Below are 17135 nucleotides of genomic sequence, written 5' to 3'. Positions count from 1 at the left end.
AGAGCGGCATGCTGAAACCAAAGGAGCAGCCACTCACCTTCACACTGCTCGCTGCTCATTCAACCAGAGACTGATTCTCTCCCAAATTTGCTGCTGATTGGCTAGCTCGAGCCTATCAGTCGCAAAAGCAGGAGGGAATCAGTCTCTTATTGGAGGAGCAGATCCTTGCACATCTTTCGTTCAGCTTAACCGTAGTTTGACCAACGAGTCCACGGGCCGGATCCAGAGGTTTCAGGGGCTGGGCTGTGGCCTGCGGGCCAGGGGGTTGGACAAGCCTGGTGTAGAGCTTGCCCTCACCGCACCCTCTGCTCCACCTCCCTGTCTTACTGCCGACCCTGTGGCATTGCCACTGCTGCTGCCCCCTTTTCTATTCCAGCCTTGGTGTGGACAGGTCACTTATTCCTTTGCCATCATTGTGAAGCAGCAGCAACACTCTCGGGCAACTGCACCAAAGTAGCTCTAAAATAATCTCCAGAGAACCTTCCATTGGAAAATGTTTCAAAAATTTAACTTACATGGAATTACTGCTGAAAAGAACAGGAACTTCTGTGCAACACTCTGGAAACAGCTAAAAATTTTTGAATGATTTTTTAAGGGTAAAAATGCACCACTTTATAGATGGTGAGGCAGTTGTTGTCATAATGTTCTTATGTGTCACAGGAACGTCTTTCAACAGAAATATTCTGTCCCAGCTGGCTCTCAAAATAAGGCACAATGTCAACTCCATTGAAACTGACTGAATGAGAAGGAGCCTGGAAGAGCACGAGTGAGTTTTGGACCCTGGGTTCACTCCAGAATTAAAGTTTGTTGTGTCAGAGGTAAATGATTCTGAAAGAATCACATCTTATTACAAATATTTCAAACAACTCCACTTATAATGCATTCCTTTGAAACGCAGCAACTGATGTTATGCAGGTAGACATTTTGCAAATAGCAAGATCTCCAAACAGCAACTAGGTGGATGAATAGTATTGATTGGGGTAGCAGGGCTGGCAAGATACCAAGAAGTGAGGGGACATCCCCCTTTGAATAATATGGTTGGTGTGGGCAGGCAGGCGGGAGTGGGCAGCCTGTTCTTTCAAAAAAGATTTTAAGAGGTTGGGAAGGAACATAGTAACCCCCTACCCATCCCCTGCCCCCCCACCCCACCCCCCCCCACCCCATCCGGCAATGTGATTGATTCATCCCCACTCAGTACCCCTGACTTACAAGAGTCCAAGATTCACTGGGGCCTTTGTCCTGGGCCTGCTTGCAATCCCTGCAGTGGCCACTACTGAGCTCTGGTGCTGTTGGGACTGCAAGAATTGCCGGCCAATCAGACTGGCAGGCAGCTCCCAAGGGTGGGAGTTCCTCTGAGTGAGAAGTGGAAGTCCCACACTTCCCTTGTTGCTGCTGCTGCCTGAAGGGTTCTCAAAATTCCCACATTTTTCATATCATCAACAAGGATATGACTTTTGGACTTTCATGGCAGAGGACCCAACTGCTGAGTTAAGTGTAGAACCCTGCAGACAGGAGGCTAGGCCCATGAAGGCCTGGGACTGGACATGCCCGGGCTTGTTGTGTGCAGTGTGGATTTATTGCCTGAAACCAGACAATGAGAGGAGACAGAATACGCATTCTTCCCTTTAAAACAATCAACCCAGAGAAAGACTTCATCTTACACGAAACTAAAGCCCATCAAAATCTTGCATAAATAATCGCTACTAACTACTAAGGCAGGAAGGCAGCAATCAATGCAATTATGCGAACCCATCAATACTCCACATATACAATGGCTTTCAGTTCAAGGCTAGTTACGGGGACAGGAAGACAACGATAAACATCATGCGAGCCCATTAAAAACAATGAGACAACAATCACCTGAAGAAGCCCAGATCAGACAAAGGACTAACCTTGATTTGGATTGAGATAAGAAATTCGAAAAAACAGTATAACTGGGCCACGAAGGGAGGGTGAGCAGTTTTGGAGCGGTTGAAGCAGAGTTTAAACAGGGAGAGGTAGCTGAGCGAAGCGGAGGGAGGAGATCTGGAGGTTTTGCAGGCCCGCAGGCAACATCACGGCTAGGGGCACGGGGTGGCAGGCTCAACCGAAGACAACAAGGCTGCAACCGCAGCCCTCCACGAAGATCAACCACCCTCAACCGCACCCTCCACCCAACTGAAGAACCTTCGCAGATTCCACAGACCAGGACCACGTGTGGAATGGCAGGCCCCAGAGGACACAAAGAGTGTACCCCAAAACTGCAACTGGCTTACCTGGCTGGATTTCGAACTGTCAAGGAACCCTGGTTGGTGAGCATGATCCCTGACCTCTCCTAGTTCAATTTAGTTAGGTTTTGAATGTGGGACAAGGGTAAGGGGATTAGTAGCGTGATTTTCCCTCGTTATGCCGTGTGTTCCCCATTCTTAAATAAGTGTACTTTGTAGATCTGTATAATCTCAGTGTAATCCTAATGTTATAAAACAAAAATAGAAATACCTGGAAAAACTCAGCAGGTCTGGCAGCGTCGGCGGAGAAGAGCAAAGTTGACGTTTCGAGTCCTCATGACCCTTCAACAGAACTAAGTAGAAATGGGAAAGGGGTTATTAATGTTATAAGTTCATTTGTGATTTCAATAAACCCAGTTTTTTTTTCTTGCACCAAAACCAATTGTCTGCTGCACTTTGTCACAACCCCCAAATAAGTCCAAGGTCTAGAGCCCAGGGAGTGGGAGCGATTCGGACCGCTCAGAAGTCAGAGGTGAAGCTGACACACACCACCGCCCCCTACAGCCTGCAGCCTGTTACTGTTACGGGGTGGATTTTTTTTCGTTGGTCGGTTTCCGACTGACTGTTTCGTCGGGTGGGGGACGGACAAGCAGCGCGCTCCCGAGTATAATCCAGCCCAGTGACTCCAGAATTACTACACAATCCATTCATGGAAATTCTTTGATTCTTTGGGATAGACAAATATCTTTACTGCCTGAGCATTGAGCATTTCCTGAGCAGGTGCAAAGAGGAATATCGCATGGCCATAACCGAACTCCTCTTAATTTTCCTTTGGTTCTGTAATGGGTGTGCGATCCTCCCCACCAGATATTCCTCTGTGCTTCACCAGGTGATGCTCGCTGCCTATAGTGAATCTACCCCTTTATGTATGGGGACAATGTGGGCAAATATGATGAAGGTACAACAAAACATTGATAATGATGTGGAGTGTTTACATGTTATGTTGCATAAGTAGGGAGCCACACAGATCAATCAAAAGGAAAGTCTGCTAAAAGAGTTCCTTGATTTACCCTGAGTTTGACTCTAGATTTCAATACATGAACAACAGCACCAAATAAAATTATAAACACAATGTATGGTACGCACCAAATTACAGTACAAACCTATGGTTTATTTCTCTCATTTGCAACCAGTAATGATGTAATTCCCGCCGCACACAAATCATTAAGGTCACATCACCCTGCATCACTTAAAGAAACAGAAATATGTCCGGTGGTCCTGCTCCTTGGAAACAGCAGCATGCTTATACTCTGGAAATGATCAAATAAGATTCAGATTCTGTAATTATGTTTACATGATTTTAAGGTAACTTACTTTCCCCGAAATCAATCGAACAAGAATGAATTTACCCACATCACAAGAACAGTGCAGTGCAGATTTGGGTTTGATCAGTTTAAATTACAGTGTTTCTGTACCCCATGGTCTCGGATGATCTGATTACATAAAATTTACACCGACCATCCATCCATTTGGCAATTTCCACCATTATCCCAAATCTATGTCTGTTTAACAGCAGGGTTTAACTGTGCCCAAATCCTAGGGAAGGTGGCCAACCAAAGGAGTCTGAGGACATTTGTCTCTTGTTATGCTAAAAAGTGACTTTATTATGTAAAGCTTCAGATGAATCATTTTATCATTGGCAGAAATTTAGATGAAATCGAATGCTTTTTTAATACAGCACATCACTATGAGCTGGAATGTACTGCCTGAACTGTGATAAATCATTCTTAACAATATTGTATGGATTTGTGTCAATCCCTGTGCATACCATCATCATATATCTTAGAAAAGAGAAGTTTCTATTCAGGCACATTCTAACCATCTAACAGTTACCTTACCTACACTATGTTGTTCTTCAATATGGCCACATAGGTACAAAGCAAGGCATTTGCTTATTGGATTCCAAGATATCTGTTCAGAGGATCCAAAAGCACATCAAAGGTGAGGCTTAAGCATACAAGGGATTATTTCACAATCTCATACTTCTAGTGGTGAACCATGTTCACAGAGAGTATGGGTTGGAGAATTGGGTCTGTGGATTATCCCTTTATCCCAATCAATGTTCCCTGTGAGGACATCTCCCTGCTGGATGTGTGGTGTTGGAATTACCTTTATAATTCCTTGACAACTGGGAAGGTAACTGTAGTATGTTCATAGGCTTTGTTTTGTATTGGATTTTAAAGGAGCTATCTGGAGATAATTTTAGCTTTTAAAAAAAATTATTTCATGGGATGTGGGTGTGGCTGGCAAGGCAAGCATTTGTTGCCCATCCCGAATTGTCCTTCAGTTAAGAGTCAACTACTGTGGGTCTGGAGTTACATGTAGGCCAGACCAGGTATAAGGACAGCAGATTTCCTTCCCTAACAGACATTAGTGAACCAGATGGGCTTTTATGACATTGTTTGAGAACCCATAAAGCAGCGCGGAGTTTGGAGAGATGTAGGAATGTACTACCGAGAGGCTTTTTTAGTTGAACAACGAACTTTAGTTACAGAGCTGTTGGATTAGCTACCTGCTTCTAGAAAGCCTACAATGCACTCCCTCACGCTTGGAAAACTCCACCCCCTTATGAGATTCTCCGTGCTCGGTGTTGATTGGCTTTTCTGACCATGTGACCCCTGTCTTGTGTTTTTGTTTCAATGATGTACACAGGTCGTTGATATTGTAGCTGAGCTAACTTTATTGATAACACATTTTCCTAATATAAACACATATCTGCAGTAACTGAATTCTATCAAGACAGGTTCCAACATGTGCTATCTGACCTCCAACCCCATGGTCAGGTGACCCCGTACCTAGTACAGAGTACCATATAGTATCGAACACTGGAGTCCACTACCACAATCAGCTATTATCATGATATTTCCCTTTCTTTAAAAAAAAACTTTTACACAACTCAAGTACACAAAGTCTCTTATCTATTCTTTCTCACTCTGTTATGATCAGTCTCTTTTGTCTTTTACTCATCTCTGTGTCTCTGTGGTTTTTTCACAATTCTTCCACAGGATGTTCTGAATGGTAACAGAGGTGATTTTGAAGGACAAGGGGCCTTCTCCAGCTTTGTATCACCATCACCCCTTAGATAGTTTTCAGGACTCTCAGGCTTTATCAGGTTACCTGTTGCTTCACTGGTGCATTCTGGTTTTTGATCTTCAGCTACACTTTCTGGTTCAGAGCAGGGTTGCGTTTCATTTGTTTTTTGTAAGACTTTCCAGTTTCTCCTGTACTGTTGTCCGTTTGTAGTCTGCGCTATGTAAGACCTTGGTTCTCCTGTGATTCCTGTGACAACAGCAAGATTCCAGATCCCTTCATGCTGAATCCTCACTGTCTCTCCCATGTTCAGGTCAGGCAGAGGTTGGGAGCCTCGATCAAAGTACTGTTTCTGGTTCTGCTGTCTCAGTTTGACCAGGTCCTGCACGCTGTAGCTCACTGGCTGTGGAACTAACAGCTGGGGCGCAGTTGGAAGCTTAGTTCTTAGTCTTCTCCCCATCAGGAGCTGTGCTGGAGATGATGCAATGCCCTCTAATGGAGTATTCCTGAAATCTATCAGAGCCAGGTAGGGATCTCTACCTTCTTCAACAGGTGTTTTAAGCTCTGCACAGTACATTCACCGTTCTGTTGGATTGTGGATATTTGGGATTTGTCCTGGTGTGGCAAAATTCCTAGTCCTGTGCAAATTAGCAAGACTCAGTGCCTGAGAATTGTGGACCGTTATCTGAGATAAGTGCTTCAGGTATGCTGTGGCAAGAAAAAATTGATTTTAAATGATTTATTAGAGTGATACTCTTACTATCATTTCTCAGCAGCATAGACTCAAAAAACTTTAGCTAATAATCTACTGCTAGTAGCTACTCACTGTAGCCAAATGTGAACAAATCCACTCCAATTTTCTGCCAGGGCCTCTCTGGAACACTGTTTGGTTGAAGTGGTTCTTTTTGTTACGATTTACTGAACTTTGGCACACTACACATACATTCACCACTTCCCCGATTTGTGCTCCCACTCCAGGACAATACATTACATCTCGAGCTCTTCTCCTGCATGTTTCTATGCCGAGGTAACTTTCATGTATGTGCAGCATGTCTTTCCTCAGTGTTGCAGGAATTATGATCTTTTCTCCCTTGTAAACTATTCCTTCTGCTACATGAAGTTCCTCATGAAAGTTTCTGTCCTCTTGTACAGCAGAAGGGGCTCCGCTCCGATGTGTGGTCCAGCCAGTTTGCACAATCTGCTGCAGTTTTCTAAGGGTGGTGTCATTCTTGTCTCTTCCCTGATCTCATCCAGTTTGGTTACAGCCACAGGTAAGTTCTTTGTCAGCATGTGAACCTGTGCTTCTGTTTCTTTATCCTCTTCCTCCGTGATGGATAGGTATGCCCGTGACAGAGTGTCTGCGTTGTACATTTCCTTGCCTAGTTTTTATTTAACTCTGACCTGGTACTTCTGCAGACGCATTAGTAATCTTGGTGATGCACAGTTCAGGGGCTTTTTAAGTATAGCTTCCAAAGGCTTATGATCAGACTCTACCTTCACGTCTTTGCAATAGACAAACTGCTGGAAGGCCAAACACAATTGCTAGCATTTCTTTCTCTATTTGGGCATGTTGCTACTGTGTTTCAGTCGTTACCTTTGAAGTGTATGCTGCTGGTGCCTCATTTTGCAAGAGGACAACTCCCAGGCCAGTCTTTGAAGCATCCACTGAGGTCTTGACTGGCTGACTGACATCATAATACTTTAACACTGGCACCTGGGTCAGTGTTCTCTTCAGACTGGTCAAAGCTTCCTGGTAACTTTGTTCCTAGTGCCATTCCATATCATTTTGTAGTTTTCTGAGAGGTACTGTCAGGTCTGACATGTTCAGAATGAATTTCCCAAGATAGGTCACCATTCCCAAAAACCTCCCCAAGTCTTTCTTATATTCTGGGGGTGGCATGTTCACGGGTTTTTCAATTTTACTTGGGTCTGGCTTCAGTCCCTCACTTGTTAGCACATGTCCCAAGTACTTAGTTTCATGAAGACCTATTTTGCACTTTTCCATAGAACCATAGAACACTACAGCACAGAAAACAGGCCATTCGGCCCTTCTAATCTGTGCTGAAATATTATACCGCTAGTCCCATTGACCTGCACCTAGTCCATAACCCTCCAGACCTCTCCCATCCATGTATCTATCTAATTTATTCTTATAACTTAGTGAGCCCGCATTTACCACGTCAGATGGTAGCTCGTTCCACACTCTCCTTCTTCAACTTGAGGTTCCTTTCTCTAGCTCTGGCCAGCATCTACGTCAGTCTGTGGTTGTGTTTTTCTCGTGAGGGTCCCCAGACAAGCACATCATCAATATAGGTTTCCATGCCCTCTAACCCTTCAAACAGCTGCTTCACTGTTCTGTGGAACATCTCCAGGGCTGAATTAATACCAAAAGGTAAGTGTAAGAACCTGTATTGACCATATGGTGTGTTGAAGGAACAGAGACAGGAGCTGCATTCATCCAGCTTGACCTGCCAGAAACCTGAATTTACATCCTAGACTGAATAATATTTAGCATCAACTAACTTACATGTGATCTCTTCTACTGTGGACAGCTGGTAATGCTCTCTTTGTACTGCTTGGTTTAGGTCTCTGGGATCCAGACAGACTCGCAGATTCCCATCTGATTTTTCTACAATTACAATTGGACTAACCCACTTTATTGATTCTTCAGTTTTCTTGATGACGTGTAGTCTCTCTATTCTGTCCAACTCTGCTTTCTGTCGATCTCTCAGCATTCCTGGTATTTTCCTGGGTGGGTGTATTTTGGGTGTCACAGTTTCATCAATCTTGATGGTGTGTCCTCCTTTTAGGCAGCCAAACCCCTGGAACACATCTTTACACTCGCTTACGATGTCATCAATGGTGACAGTCATTATTCTCCTGATTAGCTTCAGATTTCCATAAGCTTTGATTCCAAGAATGGGTTTTGCATCAGTTTTCACCACTATGAATGCTTGAGACTGTTTTTTGTAGTTCACTTTAAGTGTGCTCTTGCCTTCTACTGCAATTTTTCACCTGTATAAGTAGACAGCTTCTCTTTTCTTTTAGTTAGCTGTTTTTCTTTGCTTATCTTATGATACAGGCTATGGGAATGACATTTACTTGTGCACCTGTGTCAAGCTTGAAATTCACCATCACGTTGGCAATTTTAAAATTTACCTTCCATTTGTCTTCTTTGGAATTTGTTGTTACTGCACCAATGAAAAGTTCAGTTTCAGTGTCTGTGTCGTTATCTGCAATCGTGAGCACTTTCTTCGATTTACACATCTTAGCGAAGTGATTTTGTTTATCACACTTACACTGCTTTCCGTAGGCTGGACAACTACGTGGTAAATGCTCTGTTCCGCATTGGCTGCATTTAAATGTTTTAATAGCAGTTTTGTTCTTTTCACATTCAGACTGTCTATTTGTTCGCTCCTGGGGCTGTTTCTGTTTAACTGCATCCAACAGCTTGATCGTGTGCGGCTTATCATTTTCCGTCACCTGTTTAATCTGGCACTCCGTTGTCTCTGCCGCTCTGCAGATATTTATTGCTTTCTCCAGCGTGAGGTCAACTTTTCTCAAAAGCCGTTCTCTCAGACAGTCATTTACGATCCCACAAGTTATTCTATCTTGGATGAGTGAATTTTCAAGCTCTCCAAATCCACACAATTTAGCTCATCTTCTCAGCTCAGTTATGTACAGTCTAATATTGTCACTGCCTTGCATGCACATAAAGATCGGTATCTTTCGTATGTGACGTTTTTCTTAGGGCTGCAGTAGGCTTTGAATTTTTCCAGTATTTCTTTCAAGTAATTTCATTTCTCATCACTTGCAAACGTGAATGTTTACATTCACAGACTTACAGAATTCTAGGGCGGCTTCCCCTGTTATGTAAAAAAAGATGGAAGACTGTATCTGAGGGTCATTTTTATCACTGCCCATCGCTATGATTTAAAAAAAATGATCCATGCACGGGAGGTGCAGCTGAGGTACAGCTTGAATTGTTGCTGGAACCTCTTCCAGTTTTCGGCAAGATTGCCCTCCAAACTGAGCTCTGTTGGTGGTTTCAGAACTTCCATCATTGCGTTTAGTTTACTTCTGATACCATGTCTTGTTTTTTGTTTCAATGATGCACACAGGTCGTCGACATTGTAGCTGAGCTAACTTTATTGGGAACACATTTTCCCAACATAAACACATATCTACAGCAACAGTATTCTATCAAAACAGGTTCCACCATGTGCTATCTGACCTTCAACCCCCAGGTCACGTGATCCCCTATCTAGTACAGAGTACTGTATAATAGCTATACTGGAGTCCAATCAACTATTATTATGACAACCTGTATTCAGTAAGGCTGGTCTTAAAGCAACAATTACCACATCCCTCCTCCTTTAATTCCTTACTTTACATTTTTTACTCAAATTACTTTTTGCAGGTGAATATAAAACAATGTCAAAAATCTTAGAAATAATCACACTTGCACTTTGCCATGAATTCAGATTATGCAATTATATACATAGGCCCAGCAATTACAAATCAAATTGTTGAGGGGGTTTTCTGTTCCAGGTAGAGTGGCATAATTCTATAGTCTGAGGCTCTCCTACAGGATCAACACTAACAGGAACTGCGATAAAGGGACCTCTTTTGGCACAGGCAGTTCATCACTATTTGATTCAATGGAGACATCAGTTATATCTATAACAGGTCGATCAGGTACTTCGGCATTTACAGGTTCAAAAACATTCCTTGGTGGCAACACTGACAGTGGAAGCGTCTCCCTGTTCCTCAGGTGATCCATGTGTTTACGAATGATCCAGCCTTTCATAGCTACTTGGTATGAAAAGGGTCCAGTCTCACAGACAATAATCCCTGGGATCCAACTTGGACCACGACTGAAGTTTTTACATATACGGCTTCATCTACCATAAATTTCCAGGCTCTACTGTGCAAATCATGGTTTGTTTTCTGATTACCTTGGTACTTCTCTACCCTCCCTGGCAAATTTAGAAATATGAGGCTCAGTCTTGTCCTGAGACAACGCTTCATAAGGAGGTCTGCTGGTGGACCTCCCATTGTTGCATATGGAGTCATGTGGTAGCTAAGAAGGAAGAGTGAGATTTTGGTTTCCAAGGTTCCTGCCAACAATTTTTTTAGTCCTGACTTGAAATAGTCGACAGTTGTCTTGGCTAGGCGTGTGATGCTGGGTGGTAAGGCACAGTTCGGATGTGTTTAATGCTGTTTAGAATGGTGAAGTTCTGAAATTCAGCGCTTGTAAATACGGCTCCATTGTCTGATACAATGACTTCGGGCAATCCATGAGTCGAAAAGCATTGGCATGACCTTTCAATGGGAGGTGAATTCACCTCAAAAATCTCCATTCATTTTGACTATACATCAATTATAAGCAAAAACATTGTGCCTAGGAATGGACCCACATAGTCTATATGGACCTGCACCCATGGCTGGAAAGGCCATTCCCAAGGGTGTAGGGGAGCTGCAGCTGGCACCTTTTGCTGCAGTTGGCACTGTTGACAGAGCTTGACTAGCTTCTCGATATCTGCATCTATACCAGGCCATGACACGTAACTTCAACAGTATTTTCATCTTAGAAATGCCAGGATGAGCACTGTGTAATTTGATTAGGATCAGTTCTCTGCCTGGTACAGGAATGCCCACTCTTGCTCCCCAGAGTATGATGCCATCCTGACAACTTAATTCGTATTTGCGGATAAAAAATGGATTCATTTCCACAGAGACTGGCTCATTTAACCATCCTATAAGTATCTGGTCTCTCACTTTGGACAGAAGCAGATCTCGATTGGTCCAGTTCCTGACCTGCTTCATGCAGATGGGCGATGTGTCTAAGAAATTCAATGCAAGGACAATTTCTTGGGGTACAGGCATACACACGATGCTTTCTTGCGAGGGTAAGAGCGTTCGCTATGTGTATCTCAGGTTGATGCTTGAGAGTGTATTTGTAGCCCAATGCTGAATTCTTGCTGAGGCTATTGGTGGGATAGCCTTGTCATCTTTGAAAAGGTCCAAAAGCGGTTTATGATTGGAGATCACGGTAAAATGCCTGCCATGTAAGTACTAGTGGAATTTTCTAACTCTGAAGACTATTGACAGTCCTTCATTCTTGACCTGCGAATAACCTTTTTCAGCCACTGAGAGGATTCTTGATACGTAACCTATTGGCCTCTCGGAGCTGTCGTCAATTTCATGTGCTAACACTGCACCAACACCATGTGGAAAGGCATCGCAGGTCAATATCAATTCTTTAGATGGGTTGAAGTGCACTAATAAGGTTGAGGAGTGCAGCAGTTGTTTTACTCTGTTGAAGGCTGCCTCCTGTGGAGCCTTCCAGGACCAACGCTGGTGTTTCTTCAGCAGTATGTGCAAGGGGGCCAGTACAGTCAATAAGTTTGGTAAAAATCACCCCTAGTAGTTTACCATCGCGAAAAATGATTTCAGTTTGGTGGTATTTGTGGTGAAGGTGCCTCCTTTATTGCCTTAACCTTTTCTTCCACAGGATGTAATCCCTGTGCGGCTACACGGTGCCCCAGGTGGCTAACCTTGGTGGCTTGGAAAGCGCATTTCTCCTTTTTTAGGCAAGTTCTCACTTCCAGAAATCTTTTTAATACCTCCTTGAAATTTGCTAAATGCTCGGCTTCTGTCAATCCAGCTATGAGGACATCGTCAAGATATACTACAGCCCTGTAGCAGACTCTCCATCGTCCTTTGAAATATTGCACATGCCGAAGTCACGCCAAAAGAGAGGCGCATATACTGGAATAGGGCTTTGTGTGTGTTTATTGTGACATACACTCGGGATATGTTATCTAACTCGAGTTGCTGGCACCCGTGGCTCATATCCAACTTAGCGTAGGATTGACCTCCTGCCAGCTTTGGGTACAAATCTTCAATTCTTGGAATTGGATATTTATCCAACTTGGCAGCCTGGTTAACTGTTAGCTTATAATCGCCGCAAATACGGACGGTCTTATCCAGTTTCAGAACAGGAATGATAGGTGCTGCCCGTCCGAAAATTGAACTGGCTGTATGATGCCTCGTTCCTCCAACCTGTTTAACTCAGCGTTCTGCTAAAGAGTCATATGGACTCGAAACATTAACTGTGTTCCTCTCTGCAGATGCTGTCAGACCTGCTGAGTTTTTCCAGGTATTTTTGTTTTTGTTTAACTCAGCATCCACTTGCCTTAAAAAAATCGGGGAGTTGCCTCTGGGTCAACATAAATCTTGGTTTTCAAGTCTTTTATTTTTCCTAATTCGTTGCGAAAGACGGTGTTGTATTTTTTCAACAAATCTAGCAGTCCTCCTGCCCGCACTTGAGAAATCTCGGAGCAATTTAAGTTGATTTCTTTTAGCCACCCACAGCCCAGAAGGTTAGGTCTTTCCCCAGTCACTATTATTACTGGGAACTGGGCTGCCTGCTGCCCACAGCTCACAGGTACCATGGCCATGCCTTTTACTTTTATGGCTTCTCCTGTGTAAGTCTTCAACTGGGCAGAAGTTCTCTCCAAGCTCAAGGGTTGGTACGTTCTCTCAGGCACTGAAATGTGTGCTCGCCCATCACTGTGGCTGATGCCCCTGTATCCATCTCCATAAATAGAGGCTTCTGCTCATGTGGAGTGTGACAGTAATAGGGTTTGCCTTGACAGCTTTAAGATTGAAAAGGGAGTGAATGTCAGAATCAGTTACTTCAGGCTCTTTCACATTATGTACTTCTAACATCTTCACTGGTTGGTTACTTGGCAGCCTGGACTCAGCTTTGCACTGCTTTATCAGATGTCCTCTTTTGCGACACTCGGCCTCCTTAAATCCACATGTTTCAGGAGTGTGGTTACCCCCACACTGGTAACATTTCAACATCAAGATCGCTGGTCTGATTGCCTCCAGTATGTTTTTTTGATGTCTGGGTGATTGGGAATGATTACCGCTTTATGGCTGCTTCTGCAGTTTTGGCGCCGCGCCTGTCTACAGGTTCCCACCCTAACTGGTAAACGGCGGCATTTTGCAAGCTCTGTAGCTCCTGTGAATCTTTTTCAATGCCTTCCATGGCCTTTGCTATGTCCATTGCTCGTTAAAAAGTTACATCAACTTCTACAAGCAATCGACGCTGAACGGCATCGTTGCGCACGCCACAAACTAATCGATTCCATAGCATGTTGTTCACGGTTGCTCCGAAATCACAATGTTCTGACAATTGCTTCAAGTTAGCAATACAAGTCACAATCGATTCACCTGGGGCCCTCACCTTCGTATTAAATTTGAATCATTGCATAATGATCTATGGTTTGGGCTGAAAATGGCCCTTCACTAAATCCACAAGCTCACTGACGATTTGGAGTCTGGTGTGCTTTGGGCTGTGAGCCTGGGACTAAGGTTGTAGCTTTGACTCCTACAGATGCTCAAAAGAATGGCTTTGTGCTTTGCCTCCTCCCCTATTTTGTTGGCCTGGAAATAAAACTCGAGGCGCTCGATGTATTGACTCTAGTCCTCCGTGGAGGAGTCAAATGGGTCAATCCTCCCAAAGAGAGGCACCCTGGTGAGTATAATTTTTGTTCTTACTTTCCTCTTTTAAAATGAGATACTTAGAGTTGTAGGGTGAGAGGCAGCGCCAGGATCATTTATTCTCATTGCCAGATATAGAAATGTACTACCGAGAGGCTTCTTTAGTTGAACAACAAACTTTATTTACAGAGCTGCTGGATTAGCTGCCTGCTTCTAGCAAGGCTACATCACACTCCCTCAGGCTAGGAAATCTCCACTCACTTATGAGATTCCCCATGCTCAGTGTTAATTACTAGAACTTTAAAATAAAACAAATAATAAAACAAAATCATTAAAATAATTACCTAAAGCACATACCTGTGTAAATTTTAGTTGTAGGTGGTACTAGCATTTAATAAGTTAATTAAATTGTAGTATACATAAGAATTATTCTAAGTTAATTAAGAAAGTAATTAAATTAAAGTAATGAAATAACATAAGTAACAATGACAGGACAGGTGTTATGTTGCAGCTGTGGAATGTGGGAGCTTTTGGGCACCAAGTCAATCCTGGACAAAAACGCCTGCATGAAGTCTAAGCAGCTAGAGGAATTCCGGATCAGGATTATTGATCTGGAAGCTGAGATGCAGACACTATGCAACATAAGGGAGGGGGAGAAATACCTGGATACTTTGTTCCAGAAGACGGTCACACCTCTTAGAATAGGGTGGTCTGTTCAGTGAAGAGGGACAGGAGGACCGTGAGTGAGACAGGTAAAGGAACCGAGCAAACAGGAGTGGAGGAGCCTCAAATGCTGCAATTGTCAAACAGGTTTGAGGTGCTCACAACCTGTGTGGACAAAAGCAAGGTCTGCAAAGTAGATGAGCAGGCTGGCCATGGTACCATGGTACAGGAGGCTGTTCAAATGTGGGGAGCAAACAGGAATGTAGTGGTAGTAGGGGACAGTATAATGAGGAGGATGGACACTGTTCACTGCAGCAAAGAGTGAGAGTCCAGAAGCCTGTGTTGCCTGCCCGATGCCAGGGTTCGGGACATCTGCTCAGGGCTGGGAGAGGTACTTGTGGTGGGAGAGGGAGGATCCAGTTGTCGTGGTCCATGTAGGTACCAACAACATAGGCAGGACTAGGAAAGAGGTGCTGCATATTCAGTAAAAGGAGCTAGGTATCAGATTAAGAAGCAGAACCTCAAAGGTAATAATCTTTGGATTATTGCCTGAGCCACGTGAAATTTGGCATAGGGCAAATAAGATTAGAAAAATGAATGTGTGGCTCAAAGACTAGTGTGGGAGAAGTAGGTTCCAGTTCATGGGGCACTGGCACCAGTAGTGGGGAAAATGGGGGCTGTACCGTTGGGACAATCTACACCTGATCCATGCTGGGACGAGTGTTTTTGCAGAACTAGGGAAGTAGAAAGGGTTTTAAACTAAATAGTGGGAGGAAGGAATCAAATGTGGGAAGATGTGGTAAATCAAAGAGTAGAGACAAAGTAAGAGAGGAAGGTGGGAAATATGAGAAATGATAAACAGACCCTGACAGGAAGGGACAGAGAGTACAAGTCTAATAGTAAACCAACAGATAAGGCTAAAGGTTGCAAAAATAATAAAAAGACAAAATTGGTTTAGGTAGAGATGAGGAATGATAAAGGCAAGATGTAGCTTGTGGGAGTGGTGTACAGGCGCCCTAACTGTAATCACATGGCAGGGCAGGGTATAAAGAAGAAATAGTGGGAGCTCATCAGAAAGGTACAGTGATCATCCTGGGGGATTTTAATCTATGCATAGATTGGAACAACCAGATTGGCAAAGGTAGGATAGATGACGAATTCATAGAATGTTTTCAGGATAATTTCTTAGATCAGCACATTGTGGAGTCAACCAGGGAGCAGGCTATACTATAGCTGGTATTGTGCAGTGAGATAGGTTTAATTAATGAGCTAATAATGAAGGTGTCCTAGGTAGCAATGATCATAATGTGATTGGATTTTACATTCAGTTTGAGGGAGAGAAGAGTGTGTCTAAGACTAGTATTTTAAACTTAAATAAGGGCAATTACAAAGGCATGAAAGCAAAGCTAGGGAAAGTGAACTGGCAATTTAGGTTAAGGGATAGGTCAATAGAGATGCTGTGGCAGACATTCAAGGGGACATCCCAGAATACACAGAATAGATACATTCCAATGAGAAAGAAAAATTCCAAGGGGAGGGCCCACTATCCATGTTTAACTACAAAAGTTAAAGATCGTCTCAAACTTAAAGAAAAAGCACATAATTACACAAAGGTGGTGGCAGGTCAAAGGATTGGACAGAATATAAAAAACAGTGAAGAATGACTAAAAGATTAATAAGGAGGGAAAAATTAGAGCACAAGAAAATGCAAGTTAGAAATATAAAGACAGACCGTGAGAGTTTCAATGGATATTTAAAAAAGAAAAGAGTTAACAAAGTGAGCATTGGTCCTATAGAAAGTAAGTCTGGGGAGTTAATAATGGAAAATAAGGAGATGGCAGATGAATTGAATAGGTATTTTGCATCAGTCTTCACTATAGTGGATACAAGTAACATCCCAGAAGTAGCTGTAAATCAGGATGAGTGCAGCTCCAACAACATTCAAGAAACTTGACACCTTCCAGGCCAAAGCAGCCTGCTTGATTGACACCCCATCCTCAAACATCCACTCCCTCCACCACCTACGCACAGCAGCAGTGTGTACCATCTACAAGATGCACTTCAGGAACTCACCAAGGCTCCTTAGAAAACACCTTCCAAACCCATGACTGCTACCATCTAGAAGGACAAGGGCAGGTGACACATGGGAACACCACCAATTGCAAGTTCCCCTTCAAGCCACTCACCATCCTGACTTGGAAATATTTAACCGTTCCTTCACTGTCACTGGGTCAAAATCCTGGAACTCTCTCCCTAACAGCACTGTGGGTGTACCTGCAGTGGTTCAAGAATGCAGCTCACCACCACCTTCTCAAGGGCAATTAGGGATGGGCAACAAATGCTGGCCTAGCCAGTTACACCCATGTCCCATGAATAAATTTTAAAAATTGGAAGGGAAGGAGTAACTCAAGAAAATTACAATCACCAGGGAAGTGGTACTTAGCAAATTGTTGGAACTGTGGGTTGACAAGCCCCTGGATCTTGATGGACTTCATCCTAGGGTCATAAAAGAATTGGCTAGTGAGACAGCTGATGCGTTGGTTCAATTTTGGTTTTCCAAAATTCACTAGATTCAGGGAAGGTTCCATTAGATTGGAAAATAGCAAATGTAACTCCTTTATTCAAAAAGGGAGGGAGACAGAAAGCAGGAAACTATAG

At 43.4% G+C, this 17135-nt stretch overlaps 1 long non-coding RNA gene across 1 annotated transcript in view; it reads right to left on the bottom strand.

Moving 5' to 3' along the window:
- Positions 1-1248, bottom strand: part of LOC144687119 (uncharacterized) — an 8465-nt gene extending 7217 nt beyond the window's left edge. Inside the window, exon 1 of the long non-coding RNA XR_013578068.1 lies at positions 1210-1248. This is a non-coding gene — a long non-coding RNA (uncharacterized LOC144687119). The remainder of the gene's footprint in view (positions 1-1209) is intronic.
- Positions 1249-17135: the final 15887 nt, after the last annotated feature.

This window comes from Cetorhinus maximus, chromosome 12 (assembly GCF_964194155.1).
Source record: "Cetorhinus maximus chromosome 12, sCetMax3.hap1.1, whole genome shotgun sequence".
NCBI lineage: Eukaryota > Metazoa > Chordata > Chondrichthyes > Lamniformes > Cetorhinidae > Cetorhinus > Cetorhinus maximus.
This window is presented reverse-complemented; position numbering and strand designations above follow the sequence as displayed.